We start from the raw sequence: 12,236 nt of genomic DNA on the forward strand, positions 1-12,236 counted from the left end.
TGCTGTAATTGATTCCTTGAGCAATAATGCGATACACGCTCCTCTTTTACCTCCCTCCCTGTCTCACCTGAAGACCCTATATCCTGGAATCTCGAGCTGCCAATCCTGCTGCTCTCCCAACCATGTCTCTGTGACAGTAATGACAACATGCTTCCATGGGGAGAACATTCCCCCCGTTTGAGGGGTGGGGGGCCCCAATCGGGTCACCATTTTATCTGGGCGGGCCAATTAAGGCCGGCCCAATATGACGCACACCCAGAAGCGCTGTGCTCTCCCTGTGTGAGCGGCGAAGGAGGGGTGAGGCGGTTCCCTGAGTCAGGAGTGCACTCTTTCGAGCGTGCGTGCGAAAGAACGCAGAAATGACGCACACCCAACATCACCCCGTGTCATTTTACACCTCAGTGAATGGGCCCCGCCCCCACCCCCACCCCTGCTCCTGCTCGCCGAGCTGAAAATTCTCCCCCATGTGTTAATTTGTGACCTTAACTCATCTGCCTTATTCATCAGACTCCCTGCATTAAAATAAATACCATCCAACCTTGCCAAACTCCCTTGTGCCTTAACTGGCCTATAATTTCTATGCCTTCCAGACTCACTTGCTCTCTCTTCTAATTTTGGCTGTGCATCTCCCCCTGCTGAACCTCCTCTCAGGATCCCATCCCCCTGCCAAGTTAGTTTAAACCCTCCCCAACAGCACTGGCAAACCTCCCCGCAAGGATGTTTGTCCCATTCCGGTTCAGGTGCAACCCGTCCACCTTGTACAGGCCCCACCAGCCCCAGTAACGGTCCCAATGTCCCAGAAATCTAAAGCCCTCCCTCCTGCACCATCTCTCCAGCCACACATTCATCTGGACTAATCTCCTATCTCTATACTCACTAGCACGTGGCACCGGAAGTAATCCAGAGATTACTACTTTTGAGGTCCTGTTTTTTAACCTGCTTCCAAGCTCTCTAAATTCTGCTTGCAGGACCTCATCCCTCTTTCTACCTATGTCATTGGTACCAATATGCACCACTGTCTCTGTCTGTTTGCCCTCCCCCTTTAGAATGCCCTTCAGCCATTCAGTGACGTCCTTGACCCTGGCACCAGGGAGGCAACATACCATCCTGGAGTCATGTCTACAGCCACAGAAATGCCTGTCTGTTCCCCTTACCGAGTGTCCTACCATTATTGCTTTTCCCCTCTTTTTCCTCCCCCACTGTGCAGCTGAGCCACTCACAGAGCCATGAGCGTGGCTGCACTCCCCAGAGGAACTGTCACTCTCACCGTTTTCCAACACAGAAAAATGGTTCTCGAGCAAGATGCACCCTGGGGATTTCCTGCATACAGTAAAAAAAAGTTAAATTATTTATGTACTTTAAATAAAAACTAGAACTCTTACCTTTCCTCAGCTTAATCTATTTTAAACTTGAGAAAAACACTTACCCACTACTCACCAATCAGCTCTCACCTTTGTGCTGTCGTCATTTTTTGAAGCTTCCCCGCACTCGCGCCAGTTCTGATCTCTCCACCGCTCTCTCACGCTGTCTTGTGATGTCACTCTTGTTATTTTCAACAAGAACTGACTACAGGACACTCTTCCCAGACTGCTTCACCTCGATGCTGACTGCAGGACACTCTTCCCACACCGCTTCACCTTGATGTTGACTGCAGGACTCTCTTCCCAGACCGCTTCACCATGATGCTGACTGCAGGACACTCTTCCCAGACTGCTTCACCTCGATGCTGACTGCAGGACACTCTTCCCAGACTGCTTCACTGTGATGCTGACTGCAGGACTCTCTTCCCACACCGCTTCACCTTGATGCTGACTGCAGGACTCTCTTCCCAGACCGCTTCACCATGATGCTGACTGCAGGACACTCTTCCCAGACTGCTTCACCGCAATTCTAACTGTGGGACACTCTTCCCAGACTGCTTCACCACGATGCTGACTGCAGGACTCTCTTCCCAGACTGCTTCACCACAATTCTAACTGTGGGACACTCTTCCCAGACCACTTCACCACAATGCTGACTGCAGGACCCTCTTCCCAGATGCTTCACCGCGATGCTGACTGCAGGACTCTCTTCCCAGACTGCTTCACTGCGATGCTGACTGCAGGACACTCTTCCCAGACTGTTCTATCACATTTTGTGTGACAACATGGCTTTTGCTGTATTGCATGCTGCCCACATGTGTGTGGGTCACTCAGCAGAGTATTGAGCCATGAGGTTAGCGGATAACCCTTGCTGCCCAGTAGCCACCCCTGGTCTGATGGTGGCTCAAATGTAGATGGCACAGTGGACTGCCTCAGAATGAAGGCAGCACAACTGCTGCCAGAATACCGGGCATTGACCTCCATGATATGCTGCATATTGTCACACATCAGCTGGACATTGAGGGAGTGGAATCCTTTTCTGTTGCTTTACCTCTCAGAGTTGACGTGCAACCTCTGACATGCATGCAATCAATGGCACCCTGCACCAGGACAAAACCTGCAATCCTTACGAAGCCAAGTGCTCGCTCTGCCTGCTTCTCTCTGCCAAGAGAGAATGAAACGTATTCAGCTCCCCTTGGAATTCCAAGCCTTGGTTGCTTTTATGCAACAGTGGGTAACAAACTGGGAGATGTTGCAGATATCACTTTCCCCAGCTTGGAAGGAGCCAGATGCATAAAAGTTCATGGCTATAGTCACCTTCATAACTACTGGCAGTGCCATCCTCGCCCTGCTCTGAGGTTGCAGCAGGTGGTGGATTTCACAGAGGACGTTCTTAGGGAAGTGGAGATATCTGATACACTGTTCCTACCTGAGATCATGATAGGACAATTACTCCCTGAGCACACTAGGTGGATATGGCCTTCTGCTAAGAGCCCTCCCTCTACCAGCAGCTTGACCCGCTCTGTGCCGCCTCTGCTCATTCGCCCTGTTGTGCTGTTGTCCAAGGGGAGTGCAAACTACTGCACCCATGTCTGAGAGCAGACATGCATACTAATCAAACCAGTTTGAAAATGTTGAATAAGGATGAAATCACCCAACATCAACTGAGTTACCAGATACGACAAAGGCACATCCAGCCCGGCCACCTCTACAAAGTCCTGTTCATAAATATCTGGGGACTTGTGCCAAAATTGGGGGAGCTGACATAGTCATACTCTCTGAACATACCTTACAGCCAATGTCCCAGACCCCTCCATCACCATCCCTGGGTGTGTCCTGTCTCATCGGCAGGACAGACTCACCAGAGGGGATAGCACTGTGGTATATAATTGAGAAGAAGTGGCCCTGGGAGCTCTTAACATTGACTCTGTACCCTATGAAATCTCATGGCATCAGGTCAAACATGGGCAAAGAAAGCTCCTTCTGATTGCCACCTACCCCCCTCCCTCAGTTGATGAATCAGAGCTCCTCCACATTGAACACAACTTGGAAGAAGCAAGGGCACAAAATGTACTCTGGGTGGGAGACCTCAACATCCGTCACCAAGAGTGACTTGGTAGCACCACTACTGACCGAGTGCTAAAAGCCATATCTGCCAGACTGGGCCTGCGGTAGATAGTGAAAGAGCCAACAAGAGAGAAAAACCTAGTTGACCTCATCCTCACCAATCTATCTGTCACAGATGCATTTGTCCTTGACAATATTGGTAGAGATGACCGCTGCACAGTCCTTGTGGAGACAAAGTCTCGCCGTCACATTGAGGTTACCCTCCATTGTGTTGTGTGGCACTACCACCTTGGGATAGTTTCAGAACAGATTGAGCAGCTCAAAACTGGGAATCCAGGAGGCACTATGGGCCATCAGCAACAGCAGAATTGTATTCAGCAGCAATCTGTAAACTCATGGCCCAGCATTTCCCTCACTGTATCATTACTACCAAGCCAAGGGATCAACTCTGGCTCAATGAAGAGTGCAGGAGGGCATGCCAGGAGCAGCACCAGGCATACCTAAAGATGAGGTGTCAACCTGGTGCTGCTACAACACAGGACTACTTGCATACCAAACAACATAAGCAGCATGTGGTAGACCAAGTAGACTAACGGATCAGACAAAGCTCACATCCAGTTGTAAATGGTGGTGGACAATTAAACAACTCACTGGAGGAGAAGGCTCCACAAATATCTCCATCCTCCATGATGGGGGAGCCCAACGCGTTATGCAGAAGACTAGGCTGAAGCATTTGCAACCATCTTCAGCCAGAAGTGTTAAGTGGATGATCCATCTAATCTCCCTCCTGAGGACACGAACACACAGATGCCAATCTTCAGCCAATTCAATTCACTCCATGTGATATCAAGAGACGGCTGAAGGCACTGGACACTTGGCTAAATGCCATGACCACATTCCGGCAAATATATGGAAGATTTGCGCTCCAGAATTAGTCATGCCCCTAGCCAAGCTGTTTCAGTACAGCTACAAGACTGGCATCTACCCAACAATATAGAGAATTGCTCAGGCATGTCCTATTTACCAAAAGTGGGACAAATCCAATTCAGTCAAAATGCCCCATCTGTGCACTCTGAACCATCAGCAAAGTGAAGAAGGTGTTGTCGACAGTGCCTTCAAGCTTTGCTTACCAATAACTTGGGACCCGATTTTAACTCTGTGCGGGTGGGTTTTGAATAAGTCCAAATCTCCCCACTGCTCTCCGACACTCACTTTGGGTTCTTCCAGAAACTAATCTGAAAGTAGTTGATGATTCTTTTAAATAGCGCTAGTAGGGAATCCTTCCTGCTGCTGAACATGTGTTCAGCTGTGCAAGGTTAAGAAAGAGCATTGAGTTTCAAAACGGCAACGTTGGTGTCAAATCAATGTTACATGCTGATTGATGTCACGACCTGCCTACTCTGCATGCTTCTAATGGATACTCCCTGCACTTCTTAATGCCCTCACCAAAATGGTTTCCAACGTGGCTTGCACCACAAGTGTAAGCCGTTCTGGAGGCAAAGCGCCATTCATTGCACTGAAAATCTAGGTACTAAGATGCTGAATTCTGTGGCCAGAAAGTATAAGAGAAGTATTCATTTTAACAACATACTTATTTTGGATGTCTGAGTTGGCTTCCAGGCCTTAATATTTAAAATGGACTCACTCCATGATGCAAATTGCAGCTCCCATCAGTGATGCTATGAGTGGCTTTGAAGTAAAGAATGCGTTTTTGCTGCTGCTTGTAGCTACCAGGAGACCGGCTGTCATGGTATGTCACGCTCGTCTGACTTTGGCCATCCTCATACATCCACTGTAGCTCGTCTACAACCACTCTATGATGTCCATCGTCCAACCAAGCCTAGGTTGACCTCGCTTTCTACTGCCCTCCACTTTGCCCTGTAGCAGAAATCTATAATTGCATAGTGAAGGCTGAAAATTAGCAAATAATGGCAGACATATTACTAATTAAATATTTTTCAGATTTTGCCTTCTCTTTAAAGTTCAGCAATGTCTGGAATGAATTTCCCCTCAAAAGTCTTGTACACTTTCTCTTTTTGGCCTTTCTACTGGTGTCCAGTGCTGCCTGCCTGATCTCTTAACAGACAACTATAGTAGATATGTGCGAGCACTACAGAATAAGTTATGTTTTCATTTTCTTAACTCCTACCTCTGGCTCGATATCATTCCAGAACAGTGTGATAAAGATCAGCAACTCTGAGAGGAATTTCAGGTGTTAATTCATGATCAGTGATTGGCTATTGATTATTTTGCTTAAAACAGTACATTAGGCAGAGCGGTGGGTTAGTGCACCTTCACTTCTGAAATAGGTAGTTTTTGTATTTGGTATGAAGTATAATGTTTGATCTTTGACTCATACAGTTTAAAATGGTACGGGTAATGAATATTTAAAGTGGAGACTCGTTTTCTTTATAGAAAATGGGGGATCTAAGGCATTCCGTCTGCAAGCAACAGGATTTGTTTTACAAGTGCAAATAAATTCACTGTGCAATTTGGTCAGTCACAGGGTGACATACTCACCACTTTGAAACAACAGCTATTGTTTGTGTCAGACTGTAACAGGGAAATATGACACCCTTACGAATGAAAATTCCCATCAGGAATAATGTACTACACATGAGTTGTCAATGAAATGCATGCCCTGCATATCAAATTTAACACACAGATTATAGATAGTACATGTGTGTGCATTTCCTATCTGTAAAGCTGCACTTCCAGACAAATTTATTCCGCACAATTTGTTTGCAAATGATTTGAATCACATCCACTTTTCAGCAAGCTATCTTTTTAAAATAATTGGAGTTGGAGGGGAGGGGAGCAGGAGGCATAGTGGAATATTGGGAAAGAGAGAAAACAGCCTGCGAATGTAGCTCTGGAATTAAAATTGAAATATTGGAATCTAAAAGGCTTGGCTAAAGTATGAAGTTACTGAATTCGATGTTTACACCAGAGGGTCGCTTAGTCACCAGAGTGCCCAAGGGAGGTAAGGTACTGTTCTTGCACTGTTTCATTGTTGGAACAGAGTAGGCCATTAGAGACTGAGAAGTTGGTGGGAATGGGAATTAGTGATGAGTCAAATGAAACTGTATGACAAAGCAGTCCCCTAATCTGAATTTGGTATCTCCATTGGAGGAAAAACATGTGAATTGCTGCTTTGTATGAAAGGAATGTTTGAGACCCTGACATTGATATAGGAGGAGGTAATTGGACATGTGTTGCGTCTGGTGTGGTTGCATTGGAAGTTGCTCAGGGGAAGGATGATTGGAAATAGGAATGGGGGAAGAGTGAGAACAAATATTTTCAATGGGAATGGATCCTCCACTCCTCTTCAAAGTGAAAGGAAAACGTGCTTGATTATAGGATTGTGCTGTTAATCTGGTACATCTTGAGGCTGGTGAGGTTGCAGCTAAAAAGCAGAGAAGCTTTGTTGTGAGAGAAGGAAAAATGGGTTGGGGTAAGGGGTGACAGAAAAAGCACAGGAAATGGGATGAATATGGTTAAGGACATTATTGCTGACTGTGGACTAAAGCCATGACTGAAGATAAAGGGCATTCAGAAGATCTGGTACAGAAGGTGGAGACATCAAAGTAGATGTGACAGACACTCAAACTGGGAGGGAGGGATGGATCTTTTTGAGAGCAAGGTATGAATACACTGCAGCTAGTTTTTGGAGTTTGTAGCACTAGTGATAAGAGGGAAAAGTTTATGAAAGAAAGGGGATGAGCCAGATTTGGACTACGTCAATAGAGGTCATCTGCTGCTGCTGTTGCCCTGACACGAGATGTGGGTGGATGTAAGGAGCACTCGGGCAGAGTTAAACATGCTATGTGAGTGGCAGTGAACATTAGATGCAATTTCAGGGTTGAAAGAGTGAAATTCTGCACTAGAAAACCAGAGGCTTTCCTACATGCTTGGAGAAAGCTGTGGTGGGCACATCCAATCATTAATGGCCTTCCTTGTTAATTTGTTATTTTGCAGGTAAAGGCTGCAAGTAAGGAGGGAATGGGCCAGTTAGTCTTGACTGCAAGAGGGATTGAGTATAGGATTTAAGAGGTGTGTGTGCAGTTGCTTGAAGCCTTTTGTCAGGCCTCACATGGAGATTTGTTTGGCCTGCTCATCTCCTTGTCAAGGGTTGCAGTAGACCTCATATAAAGGGCTTGCAGCTAAAGTGCATCAGACCTCATTGAAGGGCCAGGGTTTTAGTGTATGAGGAGAGAGAGAGTAGAATGGGCTTGTGCGTTGGACCGTGCCGAGGACTGTGAGGCTTATCTACATGAAGCATTAGCAGCTCTAACAGGGCTCTGCAGGATCCATGCAGGAAAGATGTTTACCTTGGCTGGGTGTCCACAATGACGGATCACAGCCTCGCATTAATACTAAGGTCATCTAGGACTGAGACTTGTCGGAGTCTCTGTGATTGGAGGGCCCAGAGTAGTTGTTACTCAGCAACCTATAGTGCAGGTGAGGCACTCTCGGTAAGTGGACTCGAAAGTAACCTTTTTCAGCATGATAAAGATGTCGAGAGATATGGGTTTATGATGGGTGAGTGGTGATCGGGGTAGGGGACCGGAACACGATCTGCCCTGATCAATCTGCATGGAGGAGTGATCTCAAGGGGTCAAATCATGTTCTCATGCTGCTCCTCCCTGTGGACTTGTCTGTCTGGTTCTGTCTGAAAGAGTGCTCTGCAAGGTTTGCACCACATCTGGAGCAGGTGTGAGGGTGACATGAGTGCATCCCAGTCGAGGTTACATTTGATATTGCTTCCAAGTTGCCATGCACATGGACTTTGAGGGCTTGGGAAATATCTCAATTCTACTTCCAGGTGCCGGAGGTTGCAGGAGAACAGAGTGCTGTGCTGGTTCTAATGTGCACATTTAACACCAGGGCTCTGTATGTCAGCACAGTTTGGCACGTGCAAAGGATCAAACCACCAACAGGACAGATGTTAAGTACTGCAATTCAGCTATTGTAGATCAAGGTACAATAGGGCAAGGTATAATGTCTGAAACCAGAAAGAAACTGGGACCTTCCAGTCATCAGAGAATAGAAAACCAAATAGTTAAAGGAAATGTCTCGGCAGCTTACTCTGTCTGGAATCTGTCAGCTATTAGATTGTCACGGGCCTGTTTGCTGCGTTGTATCCTTGCAATAGCCTCTGCATGTGGCTCCGCGATATTCTGGCCCTTCACATCCTCATTGTCCGAGAAGACATCTCAATCCTTCAGGCCTCCCTCAGCCAAGTCATCCCCCACTTTGTAACGTGGGATTGTGCAGAGTGCAGCGGACAACGATGATCCAGGACATACTCTATAGTGAGTATTGGAGAGCCCCTTCTGAGTGCTCCAAACAACTGAGCCTCATCGTTAAGGTGTAGTGACTGCTCAATCATAGATCTTGTGGAGGCATGTGTAGCACTGTACCTCTCCTCGGAAGCACTCTGCAGACAGCGAATTGGCATCATCGGTCAGATCTTCTGGGGGTATCTCTTGTCCCCAAAGAGCCAGCCCTACAATTGCTGAGGTCCTCAGAATGTAGATGTCGTGAGAGCTCCCTGGGAACCGAGCACAAACATGCACAATTTGCCTTATGTGATCACAAATCAGCTGCACATTCAAAGAGTGGAAATGTTTTCCATTGATGAATGTGACTGGCTGTTGCTAGGGAGCTCTCAAGGCCGTGTGTGCAGTCAATAGGCCTTTGCACTTGGAGGGGGAAACACAAGATTGTATCAAAATCCAACACTCTTGCAGCCGGGCTTTCAGGATCCAGATGGAATTGGACAAATTGGTGCGCTCTCCTGAACAGGACATCTGTCACCCCCTGGATACAATTGTGTATCGCTGACTGCCACACAGGTCCCCAGTGATGCCCCTGGGAGGAGCCACTGGCAAAGAAGTTTAAGGCAGCGGTCACCTTTAATGCCACGGGCATGGGATGCCCTCAAGTCCATGTGGCCACAGGTCATCATGGAGAAGCTGGCAGATGTAAGCAACCACATTCCGGGACATTCTAAGGCAGCTCAGGCATTGCCTTTTGTTGATCTGTAAAAAGCTGCACCGCCTGCGATACACCCATGGTTAGGCCAGTGCTCGCCATTGCACTGGCCCCGGTCACTAGCATCCTGACCTCCTTGAGGTGCCACTGCCTCTTGCTGCTCAGGCCGTTTCTCCTCATGGCCCTGTGCCAATCTGCACCAGGTCCCCCCCTTCTTTGTCTGGATAAGAGCTAGTAGAAAGGCAGGGTTAGCTGGAGCCTGCATCATCTCAGCCTCAGTAGACCTATGAATGAATTGAAGTGATACATTTAGTGAGCATATTCTTTACATGTTTCTCTCCATTGCAAAGCCAGCAAACCAGTGCTAAGCCCTTCACCTGGCCTCCATCTAGACATGGCCTCCCCACCCCACCCCTTCCAGGTGAAGGACATGAAGGACATCATGGAGCACCAGAGATGGGTGCTCCTCCCATTCACACATGAGCCCATATGGAGACATTGCTCTTTGACCAGGGTGATGAGAGCCATGTGCAAGAGCCTTCCCTCAGACATCATTCAGCTTGCCTCCATTACCTTCACGAGTTGCCTTGGCAGCATAGAAAGACTAACTGCATGTTCCCTTGTCAGCCAAGACCATTCACCCAGGAGGATGGAGGTTTGGACTCACGAGTTGACTGCCCTCCACCAGCCGTGCACCTTGGAGGCATCCACCTCCCTCCCTCCCTTCATCCCTGCCTCTGACTGCAGCCGATGGCAAATGACACAGAATGAACGGCAGCTGGGATCTCGAGGTTGTGAGATCCATGAGTCAGGAACAAACCTGCAGCAATCTGGGCTTCACCGTAGAGAGGAGACACAGCTGAGCATGGTTCTCACCCAGCTGCCTCATGATTATTAAGATGTCCCTTGAGTCAACAATTGTGCTGACCTTGAACTCCACCCAACCAAAAAAGACCCTCCTCCCACTCCTGGGGATCGCAGTTTCAGAGCAACAGCGTCACATAACTGAGAATCCCAAAATGGTGCACGTGACATTTGAGACTTGCTCCACCACCTTCTACCCTGTCACCCACCAACTTCCCCCATCACCTTTGACCCACCCAATGTAACCATTCCTGTCCTCTGTCACCTTTGAACTCCCTCCCATTACCCTTGCACCTATAACCATCGCCTTCCATATGCCTTCTCTTGCCACCACCCCCCCCCACCATGAAACCTTCAGCTGCCTATCACCCTGACCCTACCACATCCCAGTCCCCCTTCTCACTGTGACTATTGCCTTCACTGCCCAGAACCATCAGTTCAACACTCATGACCCTCATGACCCCACCATAGACAGTATGGACCCCACCCTCTAGGACCATCTCTCCCCCACCATCCCTGCCTGGAAACCCCTCCCCCCACCCAACGACAGGAGCCCCCCAGACTCAACAATCAAGGCCCTTCCCTCCATCTCACATCGCTGCACCCTCACATTCCCTTGCTGCCTCCCTCCGTGCCCCGCACAATCCATCTTCTCGCCCCAGACAGCCTCCCTCCCTGCCTTGGACAGGCATGATGTACCGAATGGCTTCCTTCTGTGTTGTAAATCTTCCTATGTAAATAAGAACGGAATGTATGACTTGAAAATGGGAACAGAGTTATGTCTGCAAGCCCTAGTTTCATTATCCACTACCCTCTAACCTTGCTTGAACTGAAGACTATATTTGGTCTTAACCTCCTATATGCAATGCCACTATTATGAACGACACTCCCCTGTGAATCCAACCAGTTTCCTATCCAATCCTGGCCAAAAGCTGTGAAATCTGCTGGTTTTTTTCTTTAAGCATTTGTTACAATGTAGTATATTTGTGCTGATTTGGTTCATATATGAACCAACATTACAACAATAATGGGACCTGCATGTATTTTGCAGTTTAGTAAATGGCTTGCTTGGTGGGATTGCCCATGATAATGAGGGGCACAGGAGTTTGAAAGACAAGCAAGTGGTGGTAGGTGCCAGCTGAACATAGGATTGCTAACTTGGGCTAGACATATTCTAGAAGATGTTATCACATGACCTCCTACCTTCAACTACCACTCCTCTCTCTCCTGCCATTGGTTGCCAGGCCTGTCAATCTCAGTGTGTCACTTTCAAACCAATAAAAAAGCTGTGTTGCCATTGAAACCAGACAACGTCCTGCTGCCATTTACCGACATACCGGAGAGTGGAAGAATCCACTTCAGGTTCTTTTTTTAAACCAAGGAAAGCTCTGTGAAAACAAATATCCTCCACTGTAAGCTGGTGTCCAAATGACAGAACTGAATGTACTTCACTGTGACCATGAATCAGTACGTGCCTGAAGCAGTTGGGGCAGCGCTGAGCCAGATGCTGTGAGCTTGGCCACAGTCGCTGCTCCCACACCTCACTCCCACCTCACGCACGTGACCAAAATCCGCTTTGGAGAAACTCGATTCAGTGCCAAAATTCCCTCAAACTACAGCAAGCCTCCTTCAGACTGGCCCTATGAGGAAACGAGTACAGTTCTTTGGTCTCACAGATAGAAGAAACCTTAGGGAGAAAATAACTTATCCAACTGGTGTAATGAACCATGAAGTCATTTCAATTTATTTCCTTAAAATATTCTATTAAAATCTCCCAGATCGCTTTTAATAGTCACCAGGAAATAGTTGCTGATTCTGGTAGACTCCCAGCCAATCCAGGAGGCAAGCCTAGCTGAATGGGCCCCAGTGTTGCTGATAAATTTGGGTTTCGGCCAAAGGTTAATTTGTGGGTTGCAATTTGAAATGGAAAGGGGCAACATTTAATTA

At 47.6% G+C, this 12,236-nt stretch overlaps 1 protein-coding gene across 1 annotated transcript in view; it reads left to right on the plus strand.

The window, feature by feature from the left end:
- LOC121273195 (vitamin D3 receptor B-like) overlaps positions 1 to 12,236 on the plus strand; it is a 242,994-nt gene that overhangs the window by 99,232 nt on the left and 131,526 nt on the right. The gene's annotated exons all lie outside the window — the stretch shown is intronic.

The sequence above is a fragment of the Carcharodon carcharias genome, chromosome X (assembly GCF_017639515.1).
Source record: "Carcharodon carcharias isolate sCarCar2 chromosome X, sCarCar2.pri, whole genome shotgun sequence".
In the NCBI taxonomy this organism is placed as follows: domain Eukaryota; kingdom Metazoa; phylum Chordata; class Chondrichthyes; order Lamniformes; family Lamnidae; genus Carcharodon; species Carcharodon carcharias.